This window comes from Drosophila melanogaster, chromosome 3R (genome assembly GCF_000001215.4).
Source record: "Drosophila melanogaster chromosome 3R".
Classification (NCBI taxonomy): Eukaryota; Metazoa; Arthropoda; class Insecta; order Diptera; family Drosophilidae; genus Drosophila; species Drosophila melanogaster.
In genome coordinates, this window is record NT_033777.3 from 23,633,083 (window position 1) to 23,654,621 (window position 21,539).

Consider the following 21,539-nt stretch of genomic DNA (forward strand, 5'->3'; position numbering starts at 1 on the left):
GGCAATATCTTGAAGCACAGATATTTCGTGTTTACCAAATACCAACAGCAGTCACAAATGGAAATGCGTGGAAATATAGCTTTCAAACAATTTTCGACTATGTTGGCTGCATATTTTCCTATTTACGCTCGGCAAAAGACAAGCAGGGCGGATCAGCAATGACACTGAAAGTAGATCTCGGAAAATGTGCGCGCGTTTATGTGGCAAATAAATAATAAATAGAAAGAGCTATATTTTTACCCGCCGCAAATATTTGCCATACTTTACTTTTTGCGGAAAAGCCATTTCTAAGAAGTATGATTTTCTTTTGATTCTTTATTTAAATTAAAGCTTGTTCGAAACCGTACTCAAATGTGTGTGTTTAAAAAGCAATTTTTAATCAACTCATCCTTTTTTGTCTTGCTGCATCTAATGCCCATATGTGGCATACCGAGAGCAGATTTAATAATGAATGCTGGCAAAAATGCATTTTAGATTCTGTGCCAGGCTGGCCATGGGGAGTTTTTTAGCCCTGGGAAAAAACGATTTTCCCCAGCTTGCTTTCCCGCATCGTGTCTCTTTTTACTCGCTCCTTGGCATTGACATTTTTCAGCTGTAAGACAGGAATACTTTCAATTTTTTCTCCTTGCAGCTCTTGTGTGTGGTTTTTCAGCCAAAATAATCAAACGTGGTTTGGGACTCACAAACACACATGGACACACACACACGCACAGAGTGCACACGAAGATGGCGAAAGGAGAAGATTCCTATCCGATGCAGCGTTACATCTGTTTTGTTTGTCCTGGGAAGGAAAAAGGACGAAAGCCGGGTAGTGGGGAAGCCCACAAAAAATTGCATGTCAAGTGAAATTACTTGTTTGCCAAAGAGAAACGGGTTAGGAATAGAGAAGGGATGCGAAGGATACGGCTTGGAATGACAACTGCAGCTCACGTATACTCACGCACTTGCAAACAGAACAACACACTGGCACACGCATACACTCGGACTCACATTTCACATGTGCGCACCAACCATACCCTGGGCGTCCTGCAAGTCCTGAGAGTCCTGGCTGAGACTTTGATATATACGCAGGCGACACTTCGATCTGCCGGAATATGCGGCTAAGCACGATAAATTGAGATGAATGTCTGGCATGCAGCTAAGTCTCTACAGCTATCTGTCTATATATCTATCTATCTATCTATTCGTCTATATATCCGTCCGGGCAGCTCAATGCGAGTCATCTTATGCTCTCCGCACTTGACACATTCCGGGTAAAGTGCATTTGCCTGTTGGCTGTCTATCTTTCTCTCGCTCCTGGCCAAGGATTTTTTAAATACCCTTTATCCGCAGATAACAAGGGTATTTAAGCGTTTAGATAATATTTTATAGAATAGACTATTTGTTTTGAACCATAATACGCCTATGTAGCTTAATCTTAATTTGTATTTGTTTTAATCGAATGAAAGTAAAAAAAAAAAACGGTCTAAAAAATCGTCTGCTTACAGGGTATCGTCGGTCTTAATAGGTTCTTATTTCGACTTTAACTGACTGACGTCTAGACGCATCGCTCCGCAAGTGAGGGAGGCGGCTATAAATATTCGAAAATGTATTCCACTACATATGGGCCATAAAAATGCACTCCCGACATTTTTAACTTTTATTTCCACTCGCAATCCCATCGAGAACTCGTCTTCGACTCTCGGCGTGGAGCCATTAAAATGCGACACGCATTGGGCCTGCTGTATGGCAGTAGTGCATTGCGTTGCATTGCATTGCATAATTTAAGGCGTTCGGGAGTGAGCCGGAAAGTTGGCATAAAATATTCATTTAAAATGCAGCACGCAACACTTTGGTATGACGCATTGCTATTGCAATTGCCACCATACCACCATACCACCCTCCCGCCAGACCGTCAATCCACCAACCCGCCACCTACCGCCCACGTATTTAATTGCGGGCGTTGCAAATGCAAATGTCACAGACCCGGCGACATTTGCATGCCGATGACAGGGCTCCACTGGACATCCAAAAGGGCCATTTGAATGGTGACCATACCGTGGAGAAGGCAAATCCTAATCTCACACTGCGATCTGCTGGTAGGACAAAGTGACAAAATGACTGCTTGACTGACTGACAGACCTGACACGTGCCCGTGTGTTTGAGAGGCGTAACAATTCCAACTGGCAAACAATGAACTAATAACAAGAACTTACCCAATTCAAACGAACCGCCGATGGAGTCCTGGCACATTCATCAACTGTAAAACAAGGAAGAAGCATTCTGATTAGCATTCGGAATTGATAAACGAGCATTTATAATGGGCCAACATCAAATAGCAGATGGAAATAGAATCGAATCGAATCACTTTGCATAATCAATGCTCGAGAGCAGTAAATGAAATGTTAACCTAAGACAACCGAAGACAACAAGCCATTAGGCTTGAATTAGATTGAAAGACAACAGTGAGCAGTGGAGCGAATTCCAATTAAATGGCCTTCCTGGATATGTGAAATCAAAGTCCTTGTGGATCATTAGTTGAGCCAGGCTTGCAGCTTTGTATTGATTGTTTTATCTGATGCCATGACGTGGCATGCCCCAAAGGCCCCTGATAATGTAATGCACAACGGTTGTAGGCGAAACAAAAGCATTTGGTGATGGATGCGATACGATGACGTTGCATCTGACGGCACAATAATAAGTCACACATTAACACACAACGCGCTTTAAGAGGAAAACCAAGTAAACCATTCCATTCCATTCCTCGCAGACATCGATTGCAATTCGATCCATTAAAATCATACGCAATTATCCAATTCACTCGACTGTTGCATCGTCGTCGTCGTCATGATTGCCTTGGCTATCATCCCCAGCATTACATGTATTTCTTTCATGGCTACACTCAAGACGAATATATCATCGTCTTTCACAAAGTATAAAAAAAGAATAATGGCTAAGCATACCAAATCAGAGATCTTGAATGCATTGCCTAAGACATGGACACCTCGTTCAATGAAATGCATTAGACATTAACCGATAATCACTTTTTACCAGATAAAAATCACCATGTAATATAAACTTTTATTTCCCAAACTCTTTTTCGAGTGCATCAAAACTCAGCAGAAAAAAAAATGACGGCTCAGAGGGCTAGGCTATCCAGCCAGCCATTTAGTTGGCCAGGCCGAAACTCACGTTTTCCAGAGATTATGAGGCCCAGGCCGCAGTCTCTCGAGAGCCGCACGTTTTGCAATGGGAAAACTCAAACTCAACGGCGGTAGGAAAAGCCAGTAAAAACAACAACCGAAAAGGGAAATTTTCACGGTGCTCACGTAATTGAATTGCAGTCGGCCAAATTGGCATTTATTATAATAAAAGCAAATATGCAATTTCGCTTTTCACTGACTGGGAAATAAATAAACGCTGGCTAAGCAGCAGCAGTCCGCCCAAAGAAATTTCAAAGGCTTTGGGACACAAATAAGTGAGACAAATAGGAAACTTATTAAATAATAGAGGACTCCTTGAGTGGCCACTGTGCCCAGTGAGCTCAAAAGAAAACTCTCGAGTTCTCAAGTCTTTAATGCCATAAACTAAATTGCAAATCGGTTTGAGGATATCCCCGGCTGACCCACATTTCTGGTTTATTTATACTCATTTATTCTATTCAGCTGTACTTGCCCACAAATCAACCGCAAAGAAATTCAATTTAAATAAATTATTTTACAATATCAAACCGCAGTAGGAAAAGTTGTAAAAAAAAAAGAGCCAAACCATCAGGTAAATAAAGAGGTAAAAACGTGGCGAGGACAAAGCTGCGAGTGCATTGGAAATGAGAAAATTAATAGTATAAATATTTTAAAACTCCCATTGAAGTGAACACCAGAAACGCTGCATAAGCCGGATCTTTGTGCGAAATAATTAATTCACGTATTAATATTAGTGCGCTATATACAGTTATAAATGCATTGGCGGCCAATGTTTGAATTTAATTTCATTATGGGGCAGTGACTCGCTTAATGGGATTTGCATTGGCTTCGTCGTTTTGGTTTATATTGTTAAATTTGCATTGTGGCCCATGGTTATTCTAAGCGATAGCATCAAAATTAAACTTAATCTACTTTTCCAGTTTTTCCACTCTAGCCGTCTCTCTATCTAATTTTCCAGCCGAATTTCTGGCATTCAAATTGTAATTTTCTAATTATGTGGTTGAACATTTTGGTGTATTGAAAGCAATTACGCTAAATAATTGCACATGCCGGTGTATTTGCGAATGGCAGACAACGTCGTCTAACTCATCCCACTAAGTACCCTTCCTGCATACCCTGTAAATTACTTCTAAGGCCAAGGTGTTAGCAAAGATAAGAACATTATTTTCACGGAAAGAAAGAACAATTAGCTGACAAATAAATAAGCATATGTATAAAATTTATATGGTCTTTAAATCTTCATTTCTAAAGTTTGTATTTTCATGTAATTGTACTATATATTTTAAAGACTTTTTAAAGCGTATTTCCATGTGACATAGCCTCGAAACCAAACTAGTTGCCTTGCCTAATGACAACGTCGCCGGTTCCGAGTACAGATCGGGAGTTGTAGTCAAAATGGGGGGCCGAGTTGGCTTGGAGCTTGGAGCTTCAGGCTTGGGGCTGGGCCTGTTGATGGGGCTTCAATGGAAGCGTTTACGTCAAGCTCCAAATCAGTTTTGCACTGCGCCAAACAATTTCCGCATTTAATTACATTGATTATGCAGCCAAGGAGCGAATCTGGCTGTCACTCAGACCTCTCTCCTGTTTCACCTCTTTTTTGCCCCGAAACTTTTGCTGCAACATTGAACTTGATTTTGCAACAAATTGCCGACTTAGCAGGCGACCATTGGAATGGATGGGTTGCCGAATGGAGGAGGCATTTGCCCAACAAGCGTGTCATTGTTATTGAATGCTTTTTGCGGTGACAACACTCAACACTTTCATGCTCTGTCAGTGCAGAAGGAAAAAACTATGTGGCTGTCAACACTTTTCGGCTTGTTGCAAATCGTAATAATGCAGCAAACAATGCGATTCACGACGTACAATAAAAAAAGAAAAAAAGAAATATTAAACAAAATCCATTAACTCATAATTTTCTGCTATGTTGAACACAATCCAGAACCCGCGCTCAGCCCAAAAGTGTTCAGTTTGTTGTCGTTAAGCCAACATACTCGTACTCGCACAAACAAAAAACCCAATTGCGCGCAATTTTACGGCAGAGCGCATTTCGCCACCCACCGAACCGCCCAGCACCACTCACTCAACCGCCCATCCGCCCAGCACCACCCACACTGGCTGACGCTATGAAGAGGCACGTATGCGTGAAATATTGTGCAAACAAGCACTGCTACAATAGTTACAGCAGCAACAGCTCATTGCACTTAGAAAAAATATGTCATGGAAATTATAAAAATGGTACTCTTTTCATTTCCATTTCTTCTATAAACATACAATTTGTTACATTTTTCAAACTATTTTTGCATATCTGTAAATTATAACTTATTTTGGAAAAGCATGACCACTGCATTAAAAGATTTATTTACATGGGTTTCAATTCTTGCAACAGTTAAGTGCACTGCAATTGCAAGTGGAAAAGAAATATAGTGTGCTTTAAAGACGGAACTCGTTTGTAACCGAAAAATAAAATTCACACGACGTTGTCGCAGTTGATTATGGGAAACACTCAAAACGAGTTTGATTGTTGTCATCTGTTTGTTTGTTTGTTGCTTGCCTTTATTGTCGTGGCTGTTGTTATTGTTGTCATTGTTGCGACGGTAATTCACGTGTTGCATGTGACAGGCTTTGTTTTGCGGGGTATATCTACTATTCAGACATGTTATAATCAAAGTGTATCCATAAAATAAAGCACTATGTATGGTAGGGGTAATAAAATCACTTATACTGGCAATACCTCACTAAATCTAATCGATCATGGAGGGACCAGAAAAATGGGCTTAACCCGAGAGCAATTTGCCATGATTAAAGTCGGGAGTGTATGGTTAATAGAAAATGGAATTATATGGCTTAAATAGCTGGCATTCCAGGAAAACACTTCTGATTGCTATCACTAATAGGTAGGTAATTTAATCAATAAGCTATTAGCTTTAGGATTCACTAGTAATATATAAATATTATATTATATATGTATACAGCGTTTTTTCCAAACCTAACTACCTTTATAGTATATTTAGATTTGCATAAAGCTAACTTCGTAATTTGCACCTTGCGTTTTTAATTCCAAGGGTGCTCATACATTGAATTTTTTTTTGGCTAACATTTTGTCTGCAGCTTTATGAGCTGTAAATTGGTTGAATTATAAGCAATTATATATAAATGCCATTGGCAGCAACTCGACACGATTCGCGGCATCGTGGAACGCATTTTGCCAGACAATTTCATTAACAGCAATTGCCGCCGGGTTTTGGGGGTTTGTGTGTACGTGGTGTGCTGGTTGTGTGTGCGAGTGTGTGGATAACCGCTTCATTTCCATTAGCCATACAATTTGATTAAGTTCAGAGTGCGACAGCGTCGCAACAGAGCTCAAATTCAAGCCAGATTACAATAATTTCTTTATCAAGCCAAACAACCGACGCACCGACACGCAACAATAATAACAATAACAGACAGCACGAACCACCGAAGGCAGAAGGTCGTTGCATGTCCAACAATGGGGGGAGAGAAACCTTAATTTGGCAGGAAAAAGGGAAATGGTGTGGGGCGGTGGTGCGTTGGAGCCCAGTTGAGTTCCTTGTGCATACGCCAATGGAGACGTGGACAATGACAACGAAACGGAAACTAGCGGAAATCATTAGAGTCTGCACAAATGACTTCAAGATACTTTTGCCCAGCCAACTCCGAGCACTTTTTCCCCACTTCGCACAGTGGGTCGAACGAGCACAATACAGGAAGACCCAAATCAAAGCCGCAAGGAAAATGCTGTCAGAATTGGGTGACTTTTGACAGCATAAACACACGGAGAGGAAAGTGCTAGTCATCATTACAATGTGCATATTTATGTTGAGCATATATAAACAGTTTACTTCAGAATTCACTGTTCCAGCAAGTGGATATCCTCCATTGAAATTCATTGTTGCGAATTTTGGCTTTATGCGATAATAAAACAAATATCAAATACGCATACAGACACTCAAGAAGCAATTTAATTGTAAATTGTTGCAGAATTTTATTTCGATGTGCAGTGAAGCGCACGAAAAGAAACAATTTTGTAATTACAACTTGCAATTGAAATTCACATTAAATAGTTTTTAGGCAATAAAAAAGGTATAAAGAGGAAATCAAACAACACGCCCTGTTTCGCAATACATATTTTTATAGCAAACAAACAAGAAAGTAATGAAATGCAAACAATTTAATAGTTATTAAAGAAGAGATATAAAATGTTTTGCAGGCTCTAAAAATAGCAATTAAAAATAAACATTTGATATTGGAAATTCCGGGTAATTGAATAAGTAGCTTTTTAGCTTTGTTACTGAAATCTTGTTAAAGCTAATTCATTGTCTTTTTATTGGTAACTGAAACTTTTATGTCGCGATATACACACATTTTCTTACCAACTTTTGCCACAGTGCGTCCCTTTTCTATACCCATTGTTCTGCGGGTATATGTCCATATATATATATATAGTGTATTTTTTTGGCTGCCACAAAAGTGAACGAGATGGAACGGGACAGATTGTAGTTCTTGTTGTGATTTTGCTAGTTGCCAGCAGCTTGTGCCGGCATCTACTTAAATATCCGGTATCATTATTATAAAAATCAAGTTGGGAGCCAAGCGGACGCACTGGGCCAAGAAGCAATTAGGGCTGCAGAGCATAATTGGTAGATTTTTTTCCTTTTCACAGCTTTAGCAACGGAGCAGGATTAAAGGTGTGAAAAGCTTTGGCTTTTGTCTTGCGATTAGCCTGGAATATTACATATATAAATATACGTATGTATACACAGTGAGGGCGCAATTTCCCAACAAGCTTGCACATTGAAAGCTTCGCAAAAGCAGGGTAAAAAAAAAAAATGAAGGACCCTAAATAAAAATCAAGCAGCCGTCAACGGGGCGTATGCGCCACGTGCAAATGAGATGCCAGGTGCTGCAAAAGCTGACCGGGGATGGCAAGTAAATAAAAAGCAGATAAAAATCAAATTAACAAAACGAAGTGAAGAGAAGAGAAACTGCGCTCAAGTAAATAAAACTGCCCCACTTGGCCATGGCGAGGCCGATAAAAAATGTTTTCCGCGCAGCGAGATGCAAAGACCCAATTTATATATTTCAGCATTTGTTATGGCGCTCTCCTCCTGCCTCGTTGGCTGATTGCAAATGAAATGAATTCGGCCACTGAAAGTTTAGCCAGAAGAGATGGGCAAGGACATCAGATGCGTGGACGAATATAAAAATACGAAATACAAAATACAAAATACCATTTCACAATGGGCCGCCGGGACGTTTACAAAAATACATTTAATGACTTTCGCCCGTCCAGAGAGCAATGCTGATAAAACGCTAGCCATCTCCCACACCAAAAAAAAAAGGTCCTTAAAAATGAGCAAGGCCAATAAGTGACCTTAATCTGCTCAAAAGTACAGTGCCACCGTGCTCGTGATACCTATCAGCCCGAAACGGACGTGTGCCGCGAGCATCAAAATTAACGGCAAGAAATTTAAAATGTAATTGACAGGCCAACTGACAACATGGACGGATGGACGGCATTCGGCCTCCAGATCGACCAACAGCCAATGGGCAGTTATTAAAACACGGGCCAGGCGCCACGCACAACAGCACAGTACACAGTGCGTATACGCAATACGTAAGGCAGTGGCAATGAGGAAACGGAAATGCAGAATTAAATGAAAATAAAACAGCCTGGCAGGCAAAACGCGACACGGCGCTTAAGGACACTTTGGCAGAGCGCACCGCTCGTTGTGGTTCGCTCGGCGTAATTGCTCTCAGCGGAGAGCTTAACGCCGCGCCACCCGCACCACCGATGTCCTTGGTCCTTTCGTCCGTTTGTCAATGCTTTATTTGCGTTTATCGCAATCATTTCGTCGGCCGCTTTTTGCCCTGTTAATATGGCAATTTACATTTACATTATTTTTATTACGCCACCGCACAAGAGAACTGCACTCTAAGTGCACATACTTTCTAGGCCCCGCCCACCACACATACACAACACATACGCACACATCCCCACGAATTAAATCCGTTTAAAAAGGATACATTTATAAGCACACACATAAATACATACATTCTGTCATAATCGAGTTGTTCACTTGTCAGGATCTCAACTCGGCTCGCGGTTATCGCATTTAATTGCCGCCCCGAATAAATGAAAAAGTTAAATATTTTAAACGAGCAACAAATGCCATCAGCCCCTAATGCTGCTGTTGCTGTTGCTGCTGATGATGCTGCGGATGCCCTGGGCCATGGCAATTAGAAGCAATTGCTACTCTGCCAGCTGGCAAACTGGCAAGCTAGCAACTACCAACTACCGACTGCCACTGGGCTGCAATTTCACTTATTTCACGTGCAACTTGGCAACCGACGAGCGGCGACGACAGGCGACATCAACGATGACTGCTGCCGCTTCCACAGCCAGATTCACATTTACATCCACATCTATAGCCACTGCCACTGCACTTGGCTCCCAAATAGCAGTCCTAGCACTAAATACTGACGGCCCAGTGAAAGGTAAAGGGAACTGGGAGCTACGAACTGGGAACTCGGAACTTGGAACGGAGCTGGGTGCAATGTTGCAGGCGGAATGCTGCATGTGGCAGAGGTAACAATAAACGTAAACCCATGACTGCCACTCGACGAAAGCAGCGAGGCGGCAGCATGCGAAGATTTCACTTTCATGTTTAACTTGGACCAGCACACACTTGTTAAAACAGTGCAGCTTGCATGGGTTCAAACTTCTTGAAAATGTTGTAAAAACATATGTTGGCCTATTTATTCAACCATGTAGAACTAGTTGCTATATGATAGCAAATGTATTATATTTCTTTCAAATTATTGAAGTCACAACAGGATGTTGAACTTTTATCACTTAAGTAACAATGTAGAACTTAGTTTTCTTGCGCTTTAAATGTCGGTTTAACCTAAGCAGGTTTGTCTGTAAGTACACATATCTCTTCGCACCATCTGGTGTCTCCACCTCTCGAGTTTTTGCCTTGCACGTGCATTTGTAAATTTGTTCGGCTGGGGCAACAATGCGTCGGTGGCTCCTCTTCCACCTTTGGCGACACACTTTGAGTCTTGAATTACCCTCAGGCATGCGTGGCGTATTCGGTTGCTGTTTGACAATTTTTGCTGCTGCTTTTTTTTTTTCTTCTTGCACACCGCGTTTTTATCTGGGAAGCTGGCATTATGTGACACAGAGGGGAAAAGCGTTTTGTCATAAGCAACGGAAAGAAAACGGCGAAGTAAAACAGGAAAAGTAAAGAGACCCATGCAACGTTGTTAAAGAAAAGTGCAAGCGACACACTGTGTCCACTTAAAGCAGGCAACAATGTGTGCCAACTTGGGATCGGGAGCCCCGTGACCAGGCTGCAAGCAGCAGTAAACTTTGGAAATTGCATCTGCAACTGCAACATCAACAGCAGCACCAACATCAGGCAACAATTTTGAGGCATTGCATAAGAGCCCCCCAGGCATTGAGGAGCCCACGATCCACGAGATCGAGCGTGGGAGAAGAGCTTAATTATCCAAAAATGCAAAACAAAGTCGGGAAGAGCAAAAAGGTTTGTTGATATGCGATAACTTCAAGTGGACCCATAAAGTTCCCTGATCATCTTCATTGATACTCATGCTTATGTAAGGAAAATCCTTAAGACAATGGTTCATTTTACAGATATGTGGACTTTGTATATAAGAGAAACTGCGTCCATTTTTTAAAAAGTGCCGCGACTTTATTTTGCATGGAAAAGCATTAGGTAGTTACAATCAAATTTCAAAAATGTGTATATATATCAGATATACCAAGCAGTAACCATTTAAATAAGTGCTTGTACGAATTGTTCATAGCCACAAGCAGTGAAATTTATAAGCCACAAGTTTTGTTTATGTTCGATAAATTTTCCATTTGAAATCTGAGTTGGCAAGGGGTGGTGGTGGTGGTTCATCGACGAAACCGTATGATAAGCAACATAATCAATAACTCAAGTGAACTTTTTGCCCACTTTCCATTGAGACCCTCTGTTGAATGGAATTTTATCGCCGGGAGAACGACCAATAGCATCCAGAAACAAACCCAGAAGCCCAGTAACATGCTTCTCTCATCCCAGCAACCGGCAAACAAACAAAACAACAAACAAACAAGCAACTGCAACTGCAATCAATTGCACCTTCTGCCGCATGAATGCGTGACTGAATAGCAGCACATATGCGATGGACCCATCTGCTGTCCGAGGGGCTAGGGGCTAGCCGCACTATCTGCTTTCCCATGGGGCACCCTCATCCGGATCCTCCCAGGATCCTTCCCCTGCATACCTACCCCCCCCCCCTTGGATGCAACGCCCACCCTTTGACCCCTCTTAGCTGACCAGTGCGGTAACTGAAATAGCAGCATCGAGTCGGGTTTTATTTTCCTCTAGCCGCATTCAGTTTTTTGTGCAGCTGCAACTGCAATTCAAGTGCATTGCAATGCGCAACCAACTGACTCGTGTGCAGGGAAACCAACATTTAACATTAATTCTAACATTTAACATTTAATTCAAAATTTCAGCAATATGCCATTAATTAGCAATTATGCTTGTAAAGCCTCGAGCATCAAACTTTGATAAAAAAAACAGTTTGGCAATAATTGTACTTTTAATTGCTTCGTATTATGTCTCTATAAAACACCAATAATTCAATTCAATTGACAAGTACAGAGTATATGTATCTAAATATTTTTTTAAATAATTCAATTGTATGAAAATAGATTAAACATCATAATGCCTAGTATTTAAATAAATAACTTTTTTCCTGTGTGGTCGTAAAAATGGAAAAAGGGAAAGGAAACACTGAGTGGAGGCGGCTGTGAATGTATGTAACTGAATGAATATGGGGGCGTGGCAGGCGAGCGTATCCGAAGGGCGTAAACGTAAGTGCGCGTTATGTTTGCCAACGCCAAATGAAAAGGACCGGAACCGTGAAAAAAAAAATAACAGAAAAACCGGGCAAATGCAAATCACACACACTCACTACCTTTTAACCTCCACTGTGTCTAGTGTCTGAAATGGTGGAACTGGGTGGTAAATGGTGGGGAGGGGGAGCAAAGGGATGGAGGCATTACAATAAAGACTCTTACTTTGTGGCTGGTGTTGCCAGGCCCTCGGGGAACCTTGACAATGATATTGATTTGCTGTCATTATTGTTAGTTTTTTGCCGCCCGGCGGCAACTCTGGTCTGTTCGGAATGGAACGTGTGCGAAAACTGTTTGTGCTCACTGTCGCCAGCCATCGATCCTTGGGGCGGCCTTCGTCCTGCGGCAGCGAAGTTACAAAATTTGAATATACGCTGAGCGTTCGATAGGCGAAATTGAAATTGTTATTTGTTGAGGCGACTGTTACGTGGGGCGGCAGACGGTAGACGACGGTGCACGGGGGCTGCAGAATAGTAAAACTTTGCTGCCAGAGTTGCCAACCCCACCATTGAGTTGCCCCAGGTGATGACCACTCAGCGTGGCCACGATTCGTGTATCTCGCACCGAAGACTTTTTGGTGAAACATTTTGGCACGGCAGCAAACCCGCATCCACCCACTCCGACAAATTCAACCGAGCAATTTCCCCCTGTTAGTTTTCTCTGGCAGTTATTGACTTTTTCCAGCGGCAAAACAAATGCAATTTGCATTTTGATAACATTTCCCACCAGCTGTGTTTTAATTGCATTCGTTCAATGCAAGTGTGCTCCACCTTTCATGGTGGTCCGGATGCCCGGTCCTTCCGAGTCCGGGGTCCCTAGTCCCGAGTTCGGTAAAAGACGTAACGAAATCAATTGTCAGGTCATCTGTCAATTTATTTGTTATTTCCCGCCAACTGTCAGCTGTCAGGGCTGCACGAAGCCCGAGCCGAAAGGCAAGCCAGCTAGCAAACAAAACAAACACAAAACGTAATGCATTTAATGTGCCGCCAAGCGACTTGCAACAAAATTACAGTCCCGGACGGTCGAACAAGAAGACGGTAGCGCCGACAAAATAAACTCCACGATGCACAGTGTAGCAGGTGCTACGAAATCTCGATAAAAAATTAATATACCAACTTTCTTAAGAACTTGCGAGGCTGCGTTTGTACTGGCTTTAAAAGATTTTAATTGTAATTTGCAAAAAGCTTTTGCTGCATGCAACTTTCACAGTTAATTTTCATGATCGCTTCGTACCACTGTGCAGCTTCGGAAAAGTTCAAGAGTTCGCTTTGTCGCGCTTGTGCAAACAAATGATTTGTTTTAGCCGCTCTTTCAACTGCCCCCGCCCCCTTTTGCCGCCCAGGTGTAATTGCCACACGACCAAAAGGCGTAGTGAAATTAGCCAAACGTTTTGGCCAAGTTTGTTTTCCCTTTTGGCCGGTTTGTTTGCCTTTTGCCATTTGGAAATTATCGAGTTGTCGCCCAGCTGTGTGCGACGACGTTCATTGGAAATGCAAATTTCCCGGCCAACAGAAGAATCTCAAGTGCCTGGCGCCAAACAAATGATTGGCATTATGTAGTTTGACCTTAATTAGTTAACAATGGAAATCAGGGCATTATTTTTTGTTTTCCCGAAGTCGGTGAGCGGTGTGGGTGGTAATCTGGCTAAGCGTGGGAGGCAGGCTCGTAAGAATTAACCGCACCAATTACACGCACAAAATGCCAAGCAATTAATAAAAAGAGGGAGGGGGAAAAATCGGAATCTGAATTGTGAAAATCTATTTGAGGGCGCCGGCATTTTCAGTTTGCCATAAATCAAATTAATTGAAATTAATGGTTCAACTCGCTTCAAGTGCGCTCACGCAAATATTTGCCCAGCAGATTTGGTTGGCATTCGGTCATTTTTTTTATTCACGTTTTTTTTTTTGGGTGACGGGTGGTATTTGCGTTACCAGGATTGGAGACTGAATGGTGACCATTAAGCATCGTGGGCTGGCCCACTAATTATTTTAGCTTCCACTCGGCCCGAGCGTTAATCCCTTTGAAGCCAAGCGAGAAAAAAGGGATAAAGCCAAGGATTGGAGAGGTTTATGCGGGTAATTAATGTGACATCTGATAGGACTTGTAATGGCAATTGCGATTGTTTATGCAAATTTTCGAAACTGGCGATGGATTTGCTTTATGCAAATGTTCATTCAACAATTGGCTGTAAATTAAAGGGACATTTTAATGAGACGTTAAACAATTAAATAGCTGATTTATTTGGGCTTGATGTCAAACCTATTAAGCATGCCAATTAGAATACATTTTATTTTATTTATGTTTTTTTTTTTTTTGCTGTGTTTTGTATTTAAATGTCATTCAGTACTTTTTGACTTCTGTGCTAATTAGGTTAATTGGATGTCTCACTTTAAAGTATTTTTTTTTAAATTTAATAAATGCATGTTTAAATTAAATGCTACTCGAATTTGTAATAAGTTTAAACATTTTTCATGAACGCAGTCCACCCATAAACGATCTATGCAACGGCACATCCTTTTCATTAAGCTCTGTCCCGGCTTTATTTGAACTTCAAAGGAACGTTTGGTAAGGACTGGCGGTGGCGAATTAATGAAATGTTTGTCAAGTGCGGTTTTCTGGCTGTCTGCCCCACTCTCCGGCTTTGGTTGACTCATTAAAATGATTTAATAAGGCCAAGCCGAGAGTCCGTAAACTGATTTTCCCGTTCAATGGAAGTAAGCCACGTTGGTATCAAACCAAACAGACAGACAGCGTTGTAATTCATCAGAAATAAACGTGGTCATTATGTAGTTATAGCGCAGGAACGGAAAGCACCGCACCCATGAATAATGAATAAAGCTAGCAAACAGATTTTTGCCGCTTTGCCAAATAATTTCTGGGCCTATTTACATATTCAAAATTCATGGGACCGCCAGCCAAATCGCATTCGAATTCAAATTCATATGCCATAATGGCAAGACATATGGAAAACTTGTGGGTGAGGTCGTGCCTACACATACACATACTCGTAAATACATACATATATAGATGCTTCGAAAACATCGCATTTTCCAATCAATTGAATTTCAATTTGCATAATTTTCTGTATGTTAAAGTAATGTGTACGAAATTCGATTATTTTCCATTGAATTGAGCTGAAGACATTACGAGTGGACTAAAAGTGGACAAAGCAGGATACCCAAGAAGCTTCTTCTTCAGACAAAAGGACAGTAGACAGTGGACAGTGGACGGTGAACAGGACACAGGACACGTGAATATGCCAACACCCAAATGGGTGTGTCGTGGAGTGGACAAACATTATTGCAGAATTTATTTGTATTTCAGCTTGTGCGTGGTGGGAGAGGTTGTTTGGGTCAAAGGGCCGGCAGACCCACAGACCCACAGATACACCCACCCACCCATACATTGTGACCTCAAAGTAACCCAAAACTCCAAAACGTATAAAATGCAGAAAAAAGGAATTGTTGGATTTGCGTTAAAATGTTAGGGAGCGAAGCGAAAAGGATCCAAAAGCGAAACAAGCAATAAAAGGCACGGCCGGTTCCATTCGGTTCGTTTCAGCTCTGAAAAACTATCACAAATGCCATAAACAAATACAGACTGGCGGAAATCTAAATATGAGTACGGAAAATATCGAATTCAAAATGCGCTGCAAAAAAAGAAAAACGCAACGAATTTTAAATTTAAATATCGATCAAGGCACTCATATTAAAGAAAATTTAACTACAATTTTTGTTAACTCACATTGTTCTAAAAATTTCTTTCATCAAAAGTTTCAAGCCCTCTCAGCCTGCACAGCGCTAAATGCAAGGATACTTTTCTTCCAGAAAATCTCTATCGTTACAAATTCAGAGGCACTTCGCTGTGAGAATGCTCTAAGAATTTCACAACACAATCAAACAATGTGCGTGTCCCTTTTTCCGAGTATTTCACACGCCCACCTAACAGGGCCAGTGCCTTTAAAAGAACCCAAAAGGAATTAAATTGGAAAGCGTCGGAAAACGAGACGACTGCAAAAAGGGTTCAAATGTATTTACAGTCGGGTGTATCCACACAGGCATCCTGGGGGTCTTCACCTCCCTTCCCGATCCACCCGAAAATTGTTTTGCGCCAATGTGCAGGGAAATGCAAAGAATACTCCAAGTAGCCCGCAGCGACCAGACAGGCAAAAAAAACTCTCTCGCCCCAAACAGAAAAAAAAATATAACTAAAACCAGAACAAAAAAAGATACAACAAAATTCAGCCGCAAGATTCGAGTCTCCCTATTTGTTGGGTCTTCTTTTCTCACTTCTTTTTTTTCTGCGGGCACGCGTGTCGTAAAAATTTAATTAAAAAATAATTTTGCTAACAATAAAAATCAACACTCGGCCAGTGGATGATAATGATGATGTTACAAAAGAACTGGCCTAACCGCAGGCAAAATAATGATTAAGCATACGCCATGGTGTCCAGGCGATTGCTACCACGCCCATTAGCCGTGTCAAAATGTGCGAACTATGGGACTGAAACAGCGGGCATTTACGGCCGGGCTCTTACTTTCGGTTTAGTTGGCTTTGGGCCGCATTCAAGGCGAATCTGGGCACTTTAGTGTCAGCCTGAACGAAATTATGATGACGACTCTTTATTGGGCCCGGAGCCATTGTCTGCCCCGGCTATTGCTCCTCCTTCTGCTCCAGCTCCTGTCGTCCTTGTTCTTGTTGTCCTGACAGCTGAAGTGGCCCGCCCGGATGCCTGAATGCCTGGATGCCTTGATGTCTGAATGCCTGAGTGCCCGGCTGACTTTCCCTTTCTCTTGACTCCCCCCGCTTGTCGAGTCAATAAAAATTCAGTAAAACGCTCTCGACATAGGCTCAAGGATTATTATTGCTACTTTATGACAGTTTATGTATTTTTTTCCCTTTGTGTGTGTCTGGGCTAGTGACAACGCAGATTTAAAAGGTTATATACACAGGAATATGGTCGGGGTTGCAGAATGGCTAGATGGTTAGCTGGGCCCAACTTGTAAAGTGTTCGGAACGCAAATTGCTTTCCTGGGACGACTGCCAAGTGGAACATTTTGTAGTCAATTTCACAGATAATTGGAATGCCTAGAGGATATGGGGCGTTGAAATATTTACCAAATCATTCGATATTCTCGCTTAACAAATTTTACCTTAGCCGAGAAAACCTTATGGAGTGTCTAAAATGTATTTAACATCGAATGTTATTTAAAAAGCACTACTGCCATAAATGTATACTTTGTAATATCAAAAAAGTAATGTAACTAAATTTCCCATCATTAGAATAGGCTATCTTGCACATTGTTTTTCCTTTAAGGAGTTATATTTAAGTATATTTATAATTGTAAATCTCTAGCTTGGCATGTGAGTTTAGAATCCCCATACAACCGCAATGTTGAATACCTTTTTAATTATATAAAGGCGTTGTTTACCAGCTTAATGCAGTAACTCAAGCAAAATACTCCTTCAGAAACCGAAAGCAATAAACTTCTAGCCGACCCAAAAACCCAATGACAACAAAGGCATGGCCCGCACAAAAAATTAACCAAACTCTGGGCAAACTTTGCCAACAAGCAGCAATAAATGCAACCAACGTGGCCAAGCTAATTATGCGCTTCCTGCAGGGGTTTGGTAACGAAAACAAGAGGAACAGGCCAAATCTGCTCGGAAAGACAAAAGCTCTAACCTCAAACTTTAACTTCCACGACTTTTGGCCCAATTATGACCACGTTTCAATGTCGAGTCATAAAATTTGCATATTTCCCCAGCCAAAGCGATTTCAATGCTTTTTGCCGCTCATTTAGTACGATTTTTCTTTTTGTCGTCCGCAGTCTATGTTTTTTTTTTCTGTTTTTATTTTCGAGAAAAATTTTAAGCCGGCCAAATACGTTGACACCTTCATTTTAATACGGCAAAGGGGCGGGGCTCCGAGAGGTTGGCCAGAAGAAGAAAACTCGCTGCTAATTGCAGTGTCGAGGCTCAAAGCAAATGGCTTAATTACCTTGTATTCCCCGGTTGTTGTTTGACCTTTGGGGACAAAGTTCATTTGCATAATTTGGCTGGGCTTTTAATTTTCGGCATAGCATTTCCCTAGCAATTCTGCACGTAACATTTGCATAACCAGAATCTGCACGCGAGGCAATCAGCATAATTCCCCCTGCAAACATATTGACCCGAAAATCACTGCACCACCGCCGAACTGAAAACAAATATCTTTTATCGTACCCAACTGCTGGCAGCTAGCTAGAAGTAAAAAAAAAATATATATGTAACAAATTTACCTACAAGTAAAGTTTTTACGTAGTCGGGCGAGGCGATATTTGCTCATCAAATTAGTTTTCTTGCACACGTTTTCAATTTTCGGCAAATGCTAAAAGTTTCCTGCTTCACTCAATTTTGGCCCAAGTTGGGGGTTATATTTGCCAAATATGCGTGCGTGTGAGATAACGTGCATAGACCGGAAGAAAAAAATTGCGAACTAGCTAAATAAACTTTCAGTTATGCAGTAAAATATGCGAGTATTAACAGCCTTATTTATTAGTACAATTAACTCAATTTGACTCATTATTTTGCAAATAAAATGTTTCAAGTGTAGGCACGCATAGCCAAAAGCGTGTCAATTGTGGCAAAGGTTTTAGCATTCGAAATTTGACTAAGCTCGTGAGCACCTCTGAAAATTTAATTTCGAATTCCGGTAATCCCGAACACCCCCATCAATTGAAAGCCAAACAACAATAATGAGAGTGTACAATGGCATGCATAAATCACCTGGCTGGACAATGCCACATGGCAAATGTTGCCAAAAACTCTACTGTGTGCTCATAATTGCCAACTTCCTTTTTGACATTTTCCCAAAGTCAACCGACCTGTGTATCCTCACTAGATCGGTGTTGCCAAAATGTGGGTCAAATGTGCATAATAATTAACAACGTTTACAGCTTTCAAATTCAATTTCACCTCTGTTGGTATCAAAAATAGATTTTTCCTTATTTACGTTTGTCCAACATTGCGTATACGCCATGGCAGCCATTTCAAAAGGTAAATAATATGAACAAATGTTTATTCATTCCGTCGAATAATTCCGAATTGTTTTCTATTGATTTCTATGGACCAGCTAGAAGAGCAATAATTAATTGTATCGCATTTAAATGCAATCCAATAGGTTTTATTCGTTTTTTCATTGCTGAAATTTGTTCATTTGTGGCATTAATTAGGGGTTTTGTGATAAGCAATTTGCATTGATAGCTTAGCACGTGTAAATACTATTGGCTGATTGATATATTGGTAATTATTGAATTCAAACGAATGTGCAGCCCATATCGACTTTCATCGGTGCTTTGAACTGGCGAGGCCTCATGTGAATTCGCCGGATTAGATAACAAAGATCCAGAGTGCTCGGTTCACCCAGTATCCGGTTGGCTGTGAGCCATTGGCAAACATTTACTTAGCTCTTGCCCCCTGCTAAAATATGCAAAGCCAAACAGAGACGGCAAATTCAACAATGTTTATTTGCGACTCTTGTTGGCACAAATGTTGTCATTGATTATGCATGATCCAAATACGCAAGAGAATATGGAATACTAGGTAGTAGACGGGTTTTCTTCAAATTTTAACCCAATTTACAACCACTTTATTGGCTCAGCCAACGGCATATGTATAAATAAATTTTTATAAACAAATATTATCCAATTGACAAAACAACCACAAAAATCTAGGCAAATGTGCTAAGTAAAGATAAATTTATTTGCTCTTCCCATTTTCGAAATTTGTTAATGAAGCATTTTTTTTTTTTTGGCGAGTGTTACAGACGAGCACGAATTCAAGGAAGACAACTTACTCAATATTGGCGAGTTCACTAACGAAATCACACATGTACAAAAATTTATGTAAATTGCTGAATATTTTAAAGTACTACTGAAAATTTACTCATCTACTCATATTTTCAGAATGCATATATACGGCTTACCGTAAAAACCTTTGTTTTTTAATGAACCAATACTCTATCTTGTTTCGTTGTTAGTTTAAACAATTCGCGCATGTTACTTTGTATTTTATTTGAAACGATTGCTGGCAGAGACACGGGCAAGCTTCACAGTATTTTTAAGTGCCTTTTTTTTGTTTCAATATTTAGTAAGGTTTTGGCATTTACAATGCGAGAGAGGTGTAGAACCAAGAGGATTTTTAATTTTTTACGTTGTGCATATATTTTTACAGTTTGGAATATATTTGAAGTTTTTCATTTTCCGACGGTGACATGGAAAGCCCCCGTCTGACACACAGAACAGCCATGAACCCACAAAAAGTGTGTGTGTAGGGTTAACAAATTATTTTTTATTAGAGCCCCGGCACATGACTAGGCCTTAACGAGACTTTGGTCAATTATTAGGGGCTTGTTGATGAAACGGATTGTGTGAAAATTTGCCGTAAATAATGGGGAGAATATCTGTCAGAGTTAGTGTTTTTTGTGTATTATATTTTGATAAGAGGCTGCAAATCAAAAACAAATTCCCACTTCACTCACCTTAAAGTCAATGGCTCAACGGGGAATGGTCTGCAAAGAGAACAAGGAAATTGTAAACTTGATTAATATGCAAATGCCAAGAGGGGGTTTTGATTAACTGCTTAACCCAGTTTTGGTTTGTTTTCGTTTGCTTTTGAACGCCCCACCACCGACTTCCGCCTACAATTGAGCCGGACTGAAGCCGCAAAACCAGTTTAATGCACTTGATGCGACACCGGTTGACAGGCTGAGATTGAGTTTGGGTTTTTTTTTTTAATGTTTTCATTTAGCATTCGGCAGATGTGTTTGCCAACCGGTTGGCATCGTGAATTGCACAACATTTAAAACTTTAAGTGCATACCTGGCTAATTTAGATAATATGTATTCATTTCAACCAGTTGTGGGTCACTCTTTAAAGCCAATGAAGGGGGTAGGTTCTGAGCTTTTGAGGTTCCGCGGCTCTGAGAGCCACGCAGACTGGTTCACTTGATGATGTTAAGCGGCTTAAACGTTAATTGAATTAGTTTACAAGTAGCGCCCAACGTGGGGCGTGTGTTTGCACTTGTATTTGTATTTGTATTTGCCGGCTCTGCTAGATTCATTGGGGCAGAAGAGCAGCCCCTCCAGCCAGTTTTTAGCACCCCCTTCGCCCGCTTAACCCACTTGTACAATTGCACTTGCACTTGATATACAATTAGATTCTTTGTAGCCGCAAAAGGCAAAAACAACTTCACTTTGCTGCTTATGCAGCTTTTCTCGGCTTTTCTCAGCCACCCAACGCTTGCCGCTCTAATGAACTTTTAATTGTTGGCATCTTGGCAAACTGCTTACATAATTGAACTATCGTGGTCCGCCCGGTTAATTGTTTAATTAAGCCATTAAAACGCCATAAAAATAATAAGAA

General features: G+C 40.9%; 1 protein-coding gene across 6 annotated transcripts in view; it reads right to left on the reverse strand.

Moving 5' to 3' along the window:
• Positions 1–21,539, reverse strand: part of CG31145 (uncharacterized protein) — a 63,909-nt gene that overhangs the window by 27,332 nt on the left and 15,038 nt on the right. For 5 of the 6 annotated variants that reach the window (NM_001369999.1, NM_001144629.3, NM_001144631.2 and 2 more), the window contains 2 exons: positions 20,657–20,686; positions 2,196–2,239 (listed from right to left, as the gene is read on the reverse strand). The gene's annotated coding sequence lies outside the window, so the exon portion shown is untranslated. The remainder of the gene's footprint in view (positions 1–2,195; positions 2,240–20,656; positions 20,687–21,539) is intronic. The other variant, NM_176547.3, reaches the window with a different exon arrangement.